Source organism: Diprion similis, chromosome 6 (assembly GCF_021155765.1).
Source record: "Diprion similis isolate iyDipSimi1 chromosome 6, iyDipSimi1.1, whole genome shotgun sequence".
NCBI lineage: Eukaryota > Metazoa > Arthropoda > Insecta > Hymenoptera > Diprionidae > Diprion > Diprion similis.
Genome location: NC_060110.1, coordinates 6,260,968 through 6,277,273, shown reverse-complemented (window position 1 = coordinate 6,277,273; position 16,306 = coordinate 6,260,968). Strand labels below are relative to the sequence as shown.

At 44.1% G+C, this 16,306-nt stretch overlaps 1 protein-coding gene across 4 annotated transcripts in view; it reads left to right on the top strand.

Moving 5' to 3' along the window:
* LOC124407118 (zinc finger homeobox protein 4) overlaps positions 1-16,306 on the top strand; it is a 197,439-nt gene that overhangs the window by 62,224 nt on the left and 118,909 nt on the right. For 3 of the 4 annotated variants that reach the window (XM_046882954.1, XM_046882956.1, XM_046882958.1), the window contains exon 3: positions 14,512-14,556. The exons of the other annotated variant lie outside the window; for it this stretch is intronic. The gene's annotated coding sequence lies outside the window, so the exon portion shown is untranslated. The remainder of the gene's footprint in view (positions 1-14,511; positions 14,557-16,306) is intronic. 4 annotated transcript variants of the gene reach the window in all.

Genomic DNA, 16,306 nt, shown 5'->3' with positions numbered 1-16,306 from the left:
ATCGACGAATCCAGGGGCGTGCATATGAACTTAGACCCCGTGGATGCAGGGGCCTCACAGCTTGCGACGGTCTTAAAAGAAAAAGAAAAGACAGAGAAGAGGAGCTAAGAGGAGAGGAGAGGACAGGAGAGGAGAGTATGTGCATCCAGACCGTGTTAGACCCGACCTGACCTGACCCCCGGGGTGCCCTGCATCCAGGTATAGCAATTCCCGTGCATGGCTATCGCACGGTTCTTACCGTGTAACAAAACCGAGCGAACTTGGCTGTGTGCACATGTGCGTACTGTAAACTCGCGCAGGTATCGCGGGCTTTGTCCGCAAGGAGCGTCGGCTTCTTAACTTTAATTCAAGAAAATTTATACATATAATTCGGGGATACGGTGTAATTATTTTATATCAATACTGGCAGTCCGTCGCTGCTCCGCTCGCATTCAAATCTAATGAAATAAGATGAAAATTATCGTAATATAGGAATAGGAAAAAAATTTGAATAAAGATTGATGATATCTGACTTAATCTGAAACCTAACCTAACCTAACCTAAACTCTATTGCATGAGAATTACAAATTTCGCTATATTTCCAAAAATGTTTATCCGGTTGTAACGAAATATAGCCTAAAATTGGCCAGACTTTGAAGCTGTCCATAAAAAATAGAGAATCGAAATCAGTTCGGTAGTTCGAGGAAAAGTAGAATAGTCGCCAATGATTATCGCGTTCATGAACACACACAAGTCGGGTATATACTGTAAATACGTAAGTATGATATGCGGATGCATATTCTAACACAAAACTGTGCGACGGAGAGAGAAGGAGAGAGAAAGAGAGACGGAGAACTCTTGTGTATAATTTAAACGTGGAAGGTATTAATAACGGTGTAAATCACGCAATGAAAAACGTTAATGTAGTACACTTTCACCGAGTGTGTCTATACGTGATTTACAACTCGTACGCACGCTTGTACATACCTATATAGGCACGCAATACTCGTGCGTATACAGCATGTACTTAGATATAGACGATCTGAGTCGCCGGGCGCACGCGATTTGTTACGCCGATGTTTCTTCATTTATGTTCTCATTGCTCTACTGAATATCGTCTCTATCGCAGTATCGGAGATATTTCTATTCTCTAATTCGCCTAATTTTTACTTCGCTAGTTTAGGTCGGAACTGTTTTTTTTTTTTTATTCATTTTCTCAAACTACACTTACGCTAAACTTACGTTTGGAATTTTTGAAGCTTTTGTAAGAAGTTGAGTGAAATAGGGAAGGGTGAGGCAAAGTGGGAACCTTAAGAAAATAATGCCTAAAATTGGCATAAAATGTCAGTTTTCTTATGAACAATTATGTTAAATTATTATCTAGCTTTCTTGAGAAAAAGTCATCATAAATTCAAGTTCAGAAAATTATTTGACTTTGACGAGTTGAGGTTAAAGCACAAATTCAAACGTTTCGCGTTATGGGATGTGCAATTACTCGAGTAAATGATTTCCGAATAATTCATATTTAACAAAAAGTTGAGGTCGTTAATTTTATCTCTTGTTGTTTGAAAAATTTTCGGGGGCCCACTTTGACCCAAAATTTTTTGGGATATCGACAATTTTAAGATGCCCACTTTGTCCCACCCTCCCCTACATTATTTTCAGTGATTTGTATAAATCCATCCTTGCATGGTTATGCCATTTCAAAGACAAAAATAGGCGGATCGATCTAAGGTCTGTAACGGGTGTGCGATTTCACAGTGATAATTTAAGTTTTTCTTTTTTTTTTTTCAATCAATCGTATATCAAAAAATCTCAAAGTCATGATTTCTGCGACTCGGTTACATTATACATGCCTGAATCTCGTCTGTATAGATTCGTTATGATCGAATTCTCCAGAGGATTAGGAAAGTGCGCGGTGAAGTTTGGTAAAATTGCATGCACCGCATATTCGACGAACACACCTATAAACCGACGTTGAGTGTAAGGGGTGGACCGAATCGAAGCCCTCGAAGAAACTGCTTAGAGTTGAATTTATACGCGCATCCTGACTCTCCGGGTCCTAAATTCTATTTGAAAAATCCAGACGCGTGCCGGTTGCCTTAATTTCCATCTGCCGGTGGGAATTTGAATATCTATTTTTTATTTGAAAGGGATGATCACCGCTTGCGTTTTAAATTTGCATCTCTGCACGCGGCACGCGCGTATGAATTTCACCTCGTTGATTATGATTCTAATTCCGATTCTAATTCTAATTTTACGAATCTGAATACATTCCGAAAGGTGAAATATAATGTGTATCGTACACTGCATTTACTCGCTAAGCGTGCTGCAGGCTTATATTCGCGTGCGTGTCGGGCGCGCGACTTTATTCTTCAGGTACCTCCGGAATTCCGATACCGGTGGACGCGTTCATCCCTTACCTCACGCGGATGTTTTTTACTTTAAGTATTTACTTGAAGATTCTTTAGTAAAATGGGTGTCGTTACAACAACGGTTTAAACACTAACCATTCTTTTGAATCGATTTAATTCTGCTTCTAATTTTAATTGCAATTGTCGATTCTAAAGTAGATTTAAATATTATTCAGATATGCACGGTATTCTCTGAATCTGAAGCAATTTTCACATACAACGAAAGGGAATAAATTTTTCTCTGTGTCGTTGGAAAGAAATTTTCTGATAGGTCAGCATCGAAATATCTATGTGCAAACCGTTTTTGAGGATACAGATTATCTACTTGATTAATCCTAGAACGCCAGGCGAACCTTTAAAAATAAGCTTTTCACTGATTTTCATAATTTTGTTTGTCTTCGAATGGATCTTCCACCAATTAAATTTCGATGAAACTGATTTGGCTATGCGCCATTCTCTTCGTGATCAAAGAACGGGAAGATTCATCTACTTACGAGTCTCATTATTTCTCTGGGAACGATATTACGAACAAGAAATGCGTGGGGTAAATATCTACCCCAGTTTGTAGTATGGAGGTCAAAAAAATAAGGTTTGAACTGTATTTATTGTAAAAATCTAGTTATTGGGAAAAAGTTTGGTTGACTTATGAGATTGAAAGGTGAATCCCGTAAGAACCCGAGCAGGAGGAACAGACACGCGTCAAGATTCATTGGACGTTTGGATCCCGCAGAAGTTATTTGTCCCCAAGCTAAAAACCCGGGGCCAGATAAAAAGATGCACACGCGACGCTCGCGAGCTCGTTGAATTTAAATTCAAATACAAATTTGGTTACGATTTGAATATTTATCGATGAAAAGGTGGTGACGTCGTTGGGTTGCCGGCAGACGAGCAGCAGGCAGACACGAGCCAAGATCATTCAGAGAGGAAGATTTTCACGGGCAGAATGTATGCAGCTTATAGATTTGCATACGTCGTCGGTAAAAATCGGGTGAGTGAATAGCTGTGCACTTGTCGTTGAAAGGAGGGACGTGACTTTAGCCTACGAAGAATTATCGGTATCCGCATAGGTAGGTAGACACGATTCACAATCTTACACGGGGGAAAAAAAACAATAATCGAGGCATAAGGGTTGACCGGAAAATTGGTCTCGAGACGAATTTTGAACCGATATAATTTAATTACGCGCAGCTCGGAAGAATGATTTGAAAATTAGAGACGACGGTTGGAGCTTATAATTTCGAGAATCGAGCGGTCTCGTAACTCGAACAACCCCTGAGGCTCGCCGCTGCGTGGCTGCAGCCGCATTATTCGAACTGGTGTTAGACGCCGATGAGGAGAAGATTCATCCTCCTTCTGTGGGAATCGTTTCGCAGCTCTATCGCATGCTGCATGCTCTAAATATACCGAAATATAGCCAGGTTGTGTGAGTATTTTTGTTGGATTCCTTTTCCAAAATTCCCACCACCTCATGCGCTCAGCCCTAATTCTCCTCATTGTCCTCGACCGCCGAACGGGCACTGTGCCTATGGCTCCGTTTATTTTTTATCCTTCTCTCTCTCTCTCTTTCTCTCTCATTCCGATCTCTCCCCGGGCGTATAAGTGTCATTTCGGCTTCTCCTTTCGCCCCCGGCGTGACACGTTGTACATTATACCTGCAGGCAGATACCTGCAGCGCTACGTCGGATGGCGTATGACGAGTTTATGGGTGCGTGTGTGTGGCGGTAGTAACAATGATTATGATGATAATAATAACAATAATGACGGCAACAAACGAGGAGAGCGAGACAGAGAAAGAGCGAGAGAGAGAGAGAGGAAGGAGGGGTGTGAGTCTAGATCAACCCTTCGTCGTCGGTGAATGAAAGAGAGCATAAAACGCGTGCATGTACGATTTCAAGTGTGCGTATGGGTGTGGGGTGTATATATTTATGAAAGGGAGCTGTTGCAAAGGGGCTAAAGGGGCCAATAATAGAAACAGTGGATACGAACCCCTTGTGCGCGACCCAAATACCCAAATGCCGAAACACCTAAGTACACGATAGAGCCCCGAGATGAGAGAGAGAGAGAGAGGGAAAAGTATACCGCTCTGATACAATTAAAATATACGTTGCGCTGGTTAGGGAAGCTTGACGATCTCTAATCTTTCGGGTTGTGTGGAGAGAAAGAGAAGAAGCTGGCGAAAGAATATATATATAATACAGGAGGGAGAAAGTTGATCTTGGCGCTCCTGGGACGGTGAAGGAAAAAAATAAGAATGGAGAATAAAAGGACGATCGATTTACGATGGGTACTAGAATCGCATCCTGCAGGGGGCTAGGAGGGAAAAACTATAGAAATCATTTTTCTAACCGTTTCTCTGCTATGCAGCTACTCGGAAACTCGACTTTGTAAGGCACCGGATAAGATCGCCGGGAGGAGTAGCCACGTTGTTGGGGGTTGCTGTGCGCAGCACGCACACCAGTGCATGCCTACGTGCCTTGTAAATGCATATTTCGTTAGGGGGGGATGGGGGCCGGGCGATGTAATGCCAGGTATTTCGCGCGCGCGGCCCGCGCGCTTATCCTATGCGCCAGAACGGTCACGTGACGACTACCTTTTCCGGTCTATGCTATAGCCGAGGCTCCCGTGCTCCCACGGAATTCACGTGCAAATGCGCACTCCGTGCATGTGTTCCCTGGAGCGGCGCGCTTTCAACGCCATGTATTTATCGATTCAGGAGACACAGTAGGTCAACCGCTGCCTTTCCGCCTTTTCATCGTTACGAGTCAGACGGAGTATCCGAACGAAAACAAAGCGGTATCCAATATCCGTTAAACGGCGACAAATTAAATTAATCATCGCGGCGGATATTCGCCGGTTTATAACACTCGTTTCGTAGCTGGTCACAAGACGAATCCGATGAGCCCTTGCACGTCAATTTTGCATAATCCGATCGCGAGATATCACGGTTTGAACCTCATCGCTCGCCGACTCGCGCAGCGTCACTCGCGCGTATCGCAGCGCTAGCGCCGCTGTAAATTGCAATATCTCGCGACTCGGTTATCCAAAATCGATGATCGAAAGTTTGATGGGTTCGTCTCAGAGTCGGCTATAAGATAAAATGCCCAATTTCATTCGTCAAATGATTTCTTTTTTCTTATTTATGACACGCGTGAGTCGATTCCTATTTCGTTAATGTGATTCAAATTTGCGTGGAAAACTGTAAAAAATCGTGGAACAATTCGGGTATGCGCAACTATCCAAAAGAGACAAAATCGGCTTTGTCAAATGTTCCGTGCGCAGCTAGACGGTCAGTGAATAAATTTCGGATTCAAATTCATCCGGCACGATCCCTCGTGGCTTGTGAAGAAGAGTAGCCGTTCGATATCGCGAGCTAACGATCGAGGAATATCTGACCAGCCTGCATAGAGGTTCATAACCGCAGTATGCCGCTCCATCGTTACTCGACAACTGCATCAGTGCTTTTGTCAGCCAAAATAAACACCGACTGAATCGGAAATAGCTGTTTTGACACAGTTTAACGTTACTTATACGGAGCGCTCGGTGCAACTTTATTCGTGTGCGCTTTATACACAGAGGAGACGATATCGCGGTGCGTTGAAGCTGCGCGGCATAACTCCAGTAGGTATAGCATACGCGCTGCGTATACATATATAAATTATCGCGTTCTGTGGCAGATGATGCGAAGGAGGAAGAGGAGGAGTGTATTTTTGCGCCGTCAGTGTCAGCGGCGATTTTTCTAGGTGTAGCATCCTGTGACGTCACAATTAGTATAATTACAATTACAACACAGAGCCAAGGCAGCAGCAGCAGCGGCTTGCAGCCGCGGCAAGAATTAGCAGCGGAGTGGACGGACGAACTGACAAGCGAGATAATTAGACGGGACGAGACAGGACGTGCGCATTAATTAATTAGCCCAATCTAAGCCCACTCCGCTCGTTCTAGGTACATATCATCAACGGCTACCCAACCTAGTCCGATCTCGCGACCTCGAAACCTCAAATCTGAATCGGCAATCCGTCGGATCAGCGCCTGCGAACGGCGATCATCGATTTTTCGATCTCAAGCTCCGTCTCTCGTCTATGAAAGAGGAGAAAACTCTTTCGGAATGATTGACTGCTGATTTATTTCATTCTTCTTGGTTTGCTTGTGTCCGCTTCCGACGGCTGGAAGCAAACTGCTCGGTGCAGGTCCGGATCTCAGTTCCATTTATTGTACTGAGTGTAAGTACGAGTGGAGGAAGGGACCCGTCTAGAAATAGGTTGTTCGAGGCGAGCGACGATGCACCTACTGTATCAGGTTCGCAACGGCTGGAAGAGTCCGTTGTGTTTGTACCTGATTCCGATCGAACGGCGGAGATTAGGAGACCTTCGGGGCTTCGAACGGGAGGAAAGATGAAAGTGTTGAAAAGGTAGGCAGGTACCTCGAGCAGCGAGTACCTACCCAGTCGATTAAATAGAACCGAAGGCGCTCATTAAAATGCTAGACAAGAAATAACCGATCGGCTCTACGTGCCCGCGCACCCGTCACATACACGCCTGATTAATTGTCCGATTTCCTGTTCCTTTTCCCCCTTTTCTCTACCTTCGGATTCAATAATCAATCAGTCGCAGCGAGGGCGACTAACGAACCCGAGTCCCGTGCAGCAACGGAAAGCGTCGCAGCTCGCCTGGATGCCCAGAGTTCGCACCATTGAGCCTCCAAGTGCCCGTAGTCACCTCGACTCCTGGTGAAGCAGGCTGGTCCTTCGCCGCCCCCCGATTCCCGCTCTTCGCCGTCGAGTCCCTTTGTCCACTACCGCGGGACCCCGATCTCACGTGGGGGGCCTCGATGCAGGAACGCGAGTCCCAACAATGGTCCTGCTCGCCCCGAGAGCTACAGTTTCGAATATTTTAAGAGCCTTCCAGAAGGATGGCCGCGTCTTTAATTTCTTTTCTCGAGAATGAAGAGAGAGTGCGAGAGCCTCGGGACGGGGGAGAGAGAGAAAAAAAATTAAGCCGAATTCAGAACCAGCCGTGCGAAGGTAACTCATCGACAATGCCATCCTTGGCCTCCCTCTCTCCCTCTCTCCCTCCCTCTTAGCTAGCTCAGCATCCTAGAGCTCTGCACTCTCAAAGAACATACAACCGGTACACACGACTACATTTTTCACCTATGCCTGTATCCGTGTGTCCATGATAGATGAACCGGTAATTCAATCCATATGCATGCCAACGTATAACATGCATTCGTATAATATCGATATGTATCGATTCGAGCAACGATTTTCGGATCATACCGAACGGTCGTTCATACACCACCAGATCCTTGTCTTGAACTCAGACTTGACCCGATTCTTCTCTTACCGTGGATCCGGAATTTACATCTTGTCGCGATTTCTTTCTCAACGCACTAACCGAGTGTCAGTGAATTTTGGTATCAGGCACGAATTGATCACAATACACTACGTGCAATGATTGTAACTAAAGTCTAATCCTTATTTATGAGGTGCAATGAAGGGAGCGCTGTAACAAAATAACCAAAATTCGATGCAGTCGAGCATTCATTTTTTAAATCGATTCGCAAGTTCAATAACAAATAGAATGAGATTCTTGTCATATTACAGTTTCATTATAATATCGTAAACCAAGTATAGTCGATTACAGAAGTCCACACCGCGTTTCTTTTTTTTTTTTTTTGTTCTTTACAGTGTATGGAAAACTGCGGAGACGAATATAAAAAGTAGTGATTTGAATTAGATTTCAGTAGTTGTCTGTAACAATTAGTCGAACCACTTTTGGCGTTCATCATTTGAGTTATAACTGAAGTTCTGGCCAGAAAATGGTCGCTGTCGACTTTGCCAGTTCAAGATACGATTCTGCGTTTACAATTATAACCACATAACGAACGTATTCAGAAAACGGTACTCACGCATTCATGCGGGAATCTTGTGGCCAGACAATTGTTCCGAGAGGAATGGAGATCGTCGTCGATGCGACAGAGCAATTAATTATCCAGATGAACGAAGGTGCGTTTTCGAGGCTGCCGGAACCCCCGCGGATCACGGCTGGGGTGCACAGATTTCGTGGAAGCCGATTGCCTATTCATTTCTTTACTTTATCTTGAAATTTTACCCGTCGCCGCTGTTTCCTCCTTTAATTTTCTCGCGTCGTTCGCTTACTCTGCGATTATCAAAATGGTCCTCGTCTTCGTCATATCTCCGACTACCTATTTCCTCCGCTCATTTTTACTCCCTAATGTATGGAGATGCATGCGGACCGGTGTCACTCGGGTCAGAGCCGGACTCCCGGACCAGTAAATCTACACTAAATCTCTGCTATATGCGTGCCATCCTCACAGAGAGACAGACAGACGGACAAACTCTAGGCCCTCATCCCCCTCACCGGCTATCCGCTCTACCTGAAGAAGACCGGAGTCCAACTGTGCCCAGGCGTTTAAACAGGGTGCCTCATCGTTCTTATGTACATACAAGACGGAACGCCCGTTACATCGCATAATTACAACGCGTTTCTACTACACTCGAATCGACGAACTGCGGAGTATCATACAAAAAAAAAGATAAGATGAGAGGGTATTATAAACGTGTCGAAAATCGAGCTAAAAAAGCGGATCGCACTGTGAATTATTCGATATATGGGAAGAGAAAAAAGCGCTCGATTTATGGCTTTCTATAAGCGACCCGACGCCTAGCGCACCCTGCGTGAACGGCCACCTGGGCAGTGCGGGCCAGTTGACTGGTGTTGGTAATTTCGGTAAAGGAGCCGGGGAACGGACGGGGACACAATTTCTGTATACCTGCAGGGGGGACGAGGCGATGATCCTGAAGCAGAAGCAGGCGTATATACCGAGGAATAAGAGGATGGGGCTGTTTGAGTTGACCAACGTTTTAGTGAAAATATAAAACCTCGGGATGAGTTTCTCAGCGAGAGGGACTGCCGGTGTCCTGGTAGCCGGGACAAGACAGCCGACAACGCCTTCTATTTATGTACTGTATCAATGCTGCTCTGCGCGCTTAGCCTGTAGATCTCGTGGTGAGCTGGTCAGTATTCCGCGGTGATTCTCCGGCCGTTGGTCAAATGCTCGTATTCTCCTAATTTTCATATTTCATTAATTTATTTATTCTTTATTCATCGCGCAGCGTCGATCCAGAAATTGGTGGAACGTCTTCTTATTCTCCCGTACCTACATATGCTTGAATCCACAGAGATAAAGCGGCTGTCCGTTATCAGCTATAAGCAAGGTCCAAACACCGTCGTACGAAGAGCAAACAGCCCGACTGCCGAGGGAGATATCTAGTCTGGAGCATCGAGGGCTAGTTCAAGGTGTCTCGACGTCTTCGGTGCAAAAGTACAGGGGAAAAGGTGAGAGAGGCGGGATGAGACGGGAATTATCTGGTGTTTAACCTCTTATCTACGGCTACACGTATCCAGCTCGTACGCGGACCGATATCGTCAACCGATAATTTAAGGCCCTGCCGAGATAAGGCCCCGGTTTCCGAGAGCCCCGGAACTAACAAAGTCCTCTCGCGGCCTGTTAAGAAGAGACCGCTTGTTGTTGGCTGCAGCTTATTCCGAATTGCCGTGTATCAGAGACATCATCGTTCAGGTAACCGTGAGCCACGGCTCTATACACGCCTTTGCCTCATCGACGTGCGTGTCTTTTGTTTGGCCAGTTGTATTTGACTAGGAAAACCTGATATCGATACTCTCCTTCTCACTCTTTCTCATCGTTGCCTCTCGTTCGTATCAACACGTCGATCCAGGATACAATTCGTGAAGGCACATGAACGAACGAATGACGCATTTTTCAACCTTTTTTTCCTTTACTCATCTCTCTCGCTATCTCACGTCTCGATTCCCAGAATAAGTTTGCCACTTTTTTTTAACAAATTTCTTTCGCACCTTTTTTTGTTTTCGTTTAAAAGAGGTTGAATTTGAATGAAATTGGTGTATACAATATTAAAGCGACCGATCAGTATGGCAGGAACGATGCGAAGAAAGCAGATTGAGATCGTAGATTAGAATTCATTCGTACGATTTGGAAATATAGAAATCTTGAGAATGAAAAATAATTATACATCAACCGACTGGAGATGAACACAAAAACAGCTGATCTGACGACAATGAATGAAATTTTGTTACTTTAACTTAAAAATTGGGATCCTTGCGTAAAAATTCTCTGCGTGAGTTGTAAGTAAAAATTATTATTTATCTGAGGAAACAGGTACTAAGTAAATTTTCTGAAGACCACCTGCCGGTATCTGGACATAAACACCGAATCAAGTATAAGTGAATATGAAACTGTGAACGACTTTCCACAACTCATATCACGAACTTCACGGTCGGAAACAAGATACATCAAAGATTAAAAAAAATCAACATACAGAAAGGTGAAAATAAATAACACGGAAATATGTAAAATTTTCGTAATTTCGTACATCATTGCTAGAGGAAGTAAAATATTTCTCATTCCTGAATTATTCAATTTCACTGTTCTACGTTTTCATGATTCTTTACGTATATTATAGGAAATTCTTCTTTTGTGTAGCAATTCTGCCTTCTTCCTCCCTCCGAGAAAAAAAACAAAAAAAAAACGAAAGACTTGATAAAACTGCATCCAATATTCGGCGAGCGGTTGGAAAGTTTGCCACGTGGGCGTGATCTGTTTCGTGTAGCTACAGACCGGGGTGTAGAACAAGGGGAGGGGGTGTGTGCAAGGTTTGAGGAAGTTCGAAAGGGAACGGAGGAAAGGGCGGCTCGCGCTGCGGCAACAAGTGACCAAGCAGGACGGCGACGACGTGCTGGTTTCTAGCGTGTGTCGCGCGTCCCGCAGGAGTTTCACCGCAAGAAAACTCTCAACCGCACCCTCCGGGTCGCCTCGAGTCTCGCCGCGTCGCGACGCTTCGTCCCCCCGAAAGTCTGGTCGACGACCGCCACCCCCGACGCCTCCCAGACCAGCCGACGACGAACAATCGATATATCGATCTCTGGTGAACCCGGAGAGCCCTCGGCGAGGCGAAAACAGCGAAGAGTCGAGTCCCGCTCGCTGCCTAACCGCCTTCGTTGGGGTAGGCCATGGACATCCGCGATTCCTAGCTCACCACCCCGCGATGGGGTGGACGGGGGTGAACCGCCGGCTGGGCGCTGTTCACGCGTCCGGAAAAATGTCTAGTTCAAGCTCTAGCGTCGAGGATGAATGGGCCTCACTGCCTGAATCGAGAGTTGGGAGGAGAGAAAGTAAGGCTTGAAAATATCTTCAACAACGTGGCTTTCGACAATGGCGGTAAACCCCGAGATCACCACCGTCCACTGTTAAACATGATTCTGAATTTACTAAATATTTATTGTCAAATTACGAAATCAGGTTGCAATTTGTTGAAATTGTGTAGTACATTTATTGTATTATACACTGTTCCGTATTAGAATAAAACTTCAAGGAAAAGGTTTTATGGTTGAAACGATAAAAATTATTTGATTCTGGTATTTTCTTTCCGATCATTTTCATCACCGCGAAAATCTCCAGTTATCACCTAAAAATAAATTTATAAGCTATGCTCATCTACGGAGAGGATACGAGTAGACTTGTGACAATTCAATTAGCGTGAAATATCTTAAATGTTTTTCAGACAATTTGAGGATGGCTGATGAGCGAGTAAAATTAACCCAAAGTCACGAGAGTTCGATCATATTAAACGTTCCAATTAGGAAACCTTTCTCAAACTGTTGGCTCGTGTTGTTTGAACTTATTCAGATTCAGTTCTATTGCACAACAGAAATTCTTCTTATTAAATATGCACGTAACTCCAACCATGTCTGTTTTTTCTATATACATATAACCCCCCTGTTAAACCGTGCACACAAAATGAAATCGCACAATTTCATTAAGGAACCGAGGACGTGTTTTAAAATCAGTTTTCCCAATTTTAAACCGTTTACGGAGTTCAACACGCCCCCCTAACAATGCCCACCATGTAAGCAAGCTGTGTTCTTGGCTGAGGGAAACTGTTTGAAAGTTATTGATCCGTGAGACGGGGGATGACGGGGGTTGGTAGTCGCGAGTCTTTACACAGTGGACTCGAACTACGGATATAAGTGCAGTGATAAAGGCGAGGAGAGAAATAATTAGAACTAAAAAACAAAGCCGAGAAAAAGAAATGGAAATAGAAAAGCCAGGAAAAAGTAAAAAGGCGAAGACGGAAAGTACGGAGCGGTTGAGGGAGGAGCTGGAAGGGGAGGGAAAAACTGGACTGTGGCACTTACTTGGTCGTAATCACCCCCTGGCCGATGGCGACGCGACGCGTCGCGACGTGCCACCCTTTCATATACCACTTCGTTTGTACTTGTACCTACGGGGATAATTGTGCACATGTATAGACACGTAAGGGTCACCGCACACCCGTCTCTTGGTATGACTGTGTTACCTCAATGGCTTGCACCTGTTTTCGAGAATATAAGGTGTGTTGTACTTGTACAGGGAATAAGTAATTCAAGTAACTGTGGAAATAGGGAGGAATACAAGTCGATCGTAAGATATGTCGAGTTTGATTGGTGGCGTTGAGTTAAAAGGACGATCTATTGTTTCTGAAAGTTGTGTTTAATCATGGAATTAATGATGTTGCAATTGAACATCAACATTTTTATAAGTTGATAGAATCAGTTTACAATGTTTACGAGAAGCTTGCGCGAATCGTGAAAAGTTTTGGTCACATTTTTTGTAAGTAGGTACTACAGATTGGTAATTATAGAATTTAATGAGAAATTAACCTAATTCTTCACACCTATAATGCCTGATTGTAATTATATTAAGAACTATCGAAGTCAGAAGTTTGATTCTTCTCTGACCAGATGTTGTGTATAAATATTTTTTGGATAGAGCCTTATATGTTTTAAGCAATGATGTAAACTCTGTTACAACGAAGTCCTGAAGTCTGTCTGTAAATTTTTTTTATCCTAAAATTGACGTTTTGAAGATAAATAATGAACAGAAACAATCTATTCAAATCATGAAGATTTAAAAAAAAACCGAAATCGATCTTCGGAATGCAAGAGTTTTACCGATCCAGAAGTGGAAAATAACTCACTTACGGGGTCAGCGAGCTCATAACTGGGTTCAAAAACTGTTCTTTTCTCCTATCAACCTCGTAATTAAGTAAAATTTTGTGAGTTACTCCAAGAAGTCAGACCGCAATCAGATGAGTAAGTACAGACGTCCTCCGTAAACTCGAGGAGGTGAAGAATTACGCGAGAATCGATTCGCGACGAAGCAGCGTGTTTTCTAAGCGACTGCACGATACACACGAAAGGGAGAATGACAAGGGTGTCTCCGGTACCGTACCGTTCCTACCCTGCATATGGTAGGACGGTTGGAGGTTTCGCGGCGAAGGCGGAAACGTGTTATTTGTGATTTTTCCCGGGGGTAATTTTTGCGGAGAAGCGAGTCCGGCATGTCAGTACACCTACCTGGGGACGATATTTGTACACCCGCAGCTTACGGCGGAGAGCTGGACGTGGTTGGGGAAAAAGCACAAGCCTTGGCCATCCCACTGAGCTCTTGCTATCGGCGACTCGACACGTATGCACAGCAATAAGCAGAATCGATACGGATGGCCCGCCAACGACACCCTTCACTCGGCACTCGCAAGTCCAACCCCCCACCCCCCTGAATAATTGTACCCCATTTACTGAAATTATCCGAAGAGCTTCCGTGGCCCGAGCCGGCCAAAGTAAAACATAATCATACACCAGGCTGTCCTCGGCCTCGTATAACCACCGCTGGTTTTACCCATTCACGCAGGGTTGGTTCGTACACTTCCTCTTCTTTTCCAAACAGACATAGACACGTGCAAACACCTCCGGGGCATGAATTTCACCCCATATGTAACCATTGTCGTTCTGTATTACAGTATCGCGTTCATGGAAAGTGGTTTGGTCAGTTTACTTTGCAGGCCTGAGAGAAGGTTTTAGGTGAACTGGAATCTGTAGAAGTGGACAGTTGCGTGCGACTTTTGACACGATTTTATCAACTAAGGTGTTTGACGTTGGGTGACGGGTTTTACTGGAGTTGAGGCGAAATTTTTTATGTTTTATGTTAATCATAGTCTTCTTTCGATTCTTTGTTGCAGAAAGACACCAAATCGTTAATTCCTCTATGCCGGCGCTGCTCCACGGTAAGTTTATACTCTGAGATCAGTATCTCTACCTACTTTAAGTTACTTAAAACGAGCTTAAACGAAGACTTGACACACCGTACCTGACTACCTATGCAAATACGTGCATCCCGTTATCACTTGTTCGCGATAAGAATGCGCGCCCTCCATCCAAAGTAAACATTTGTCGATCGGGACGTAGGAGAAATGGAACCATAAAATCAACCAGAGATTAACATAGGAAAGAAAGAAGCTGCGCCTCGGAAATCACTCGGGAATGGAAATTTTATTCCGTCGTTGATTTTAAACCGAATTTCATTGCGATGTGAATATTTGCACATGCGCGTAATTAGACGGATAGAGAAAATACGCTGATGAAGAAGACTCGACTTCATCGTGGAATTACGCCGGATTTATCATAGCTCCGGGCAATTCCGATGTATTGTTTCACTGGCGGAAGTCGCTCTCGCGTTATGAGGCATTTCCTGTTTCATCGTTAGTACGGTGCGCCGACTCACGCACTCACGCACGTTTCTGTATCCTTGTCGTCGGTACGATGTACCTACCTTGTACCTCAGCGATGCCATTACACGCGTAACGCGTGACCCACACATTAGACGAAGTCCAGCGCGACACGTATCAGGCTTTATTACACCAATACAGAGTCATTAGTCGAGCGGCGTTAATTCATCAACAAAAACTCATATGTACGTCGTGTAAAACTCGTGAAACACAATTCACCGTCCAGTGTTCACCTACCGCCAACCTCAATCGCCAGTAACAACAATAGCCTGGCAATTATCCGATAATTTCACTCACCGCAAAATACTCTTCCATTATTATAATAGTATAGTTATATAAAATAGAACTCAGGGTAGACAAATGACTCTCCGATCGTCATTATCGTCATCTGTGTCGCCATTGTCATCGTGACGTGTCATTATCACTTTCATCGTCTCTCGGTGATTGTTATTAAACATATGTATATACTGGCACTTGGTTGTTGTCGTATACGTTTATGCAACATCATTATTATTATGGTTGAAAAAATAGCAACCGATGGAATAGATAGCAGGTGATATTTTATGAGATACCGATAAAACAGTCCATATTATTATAGATAGGATATCCGTGTTTCAAGCGATTGGCAATGTAATAGCACGTAATTGACATACACATGTTATTAATTAACAAATTATTCACAAGATACTAATCGATATTATAAGTATCACCAGCTAGCTTCTGTAACATTATTACCCACCACGTCGTTGTTCTATGACATCGTTATCGCTGATTACACCTAGAAATGATAGTCAATCACACATAGATATCAGAACAAGCCGGGACTATAAAACACAGAGTATAGGTATCAAAAACAAGTAGAAGATTTGGAAAAATAAGAAGAATTAGTAACGATGACGGAGAAGGATAATAATAAACGAGTATAAAGAAACGGAAGTAACGGTCCTCTCCCCCCCCGTTTTACGTTATGGATTAATCACTCCGCGTAGACAACAAATGCACTCGGTTAAACTCCAGCGAAATAAAAATGGCTGAATGGGGGTTGAAGGGGTTGAAGCCAACGAAGAAGAAAAGGAGATCAGTGTGGTTGCACTATACATGTATATACCTGTTTACCTCTTACCGAAGTATTATTTCATCCTCGCGCGACCGGCTAACTAGACCCACATTATAAGTTTTTCCTGGAGGGTGCTGGGGTGTGTATACGGACAAAATTAACCCCCACCCTAAGTATATACACGACACTCTC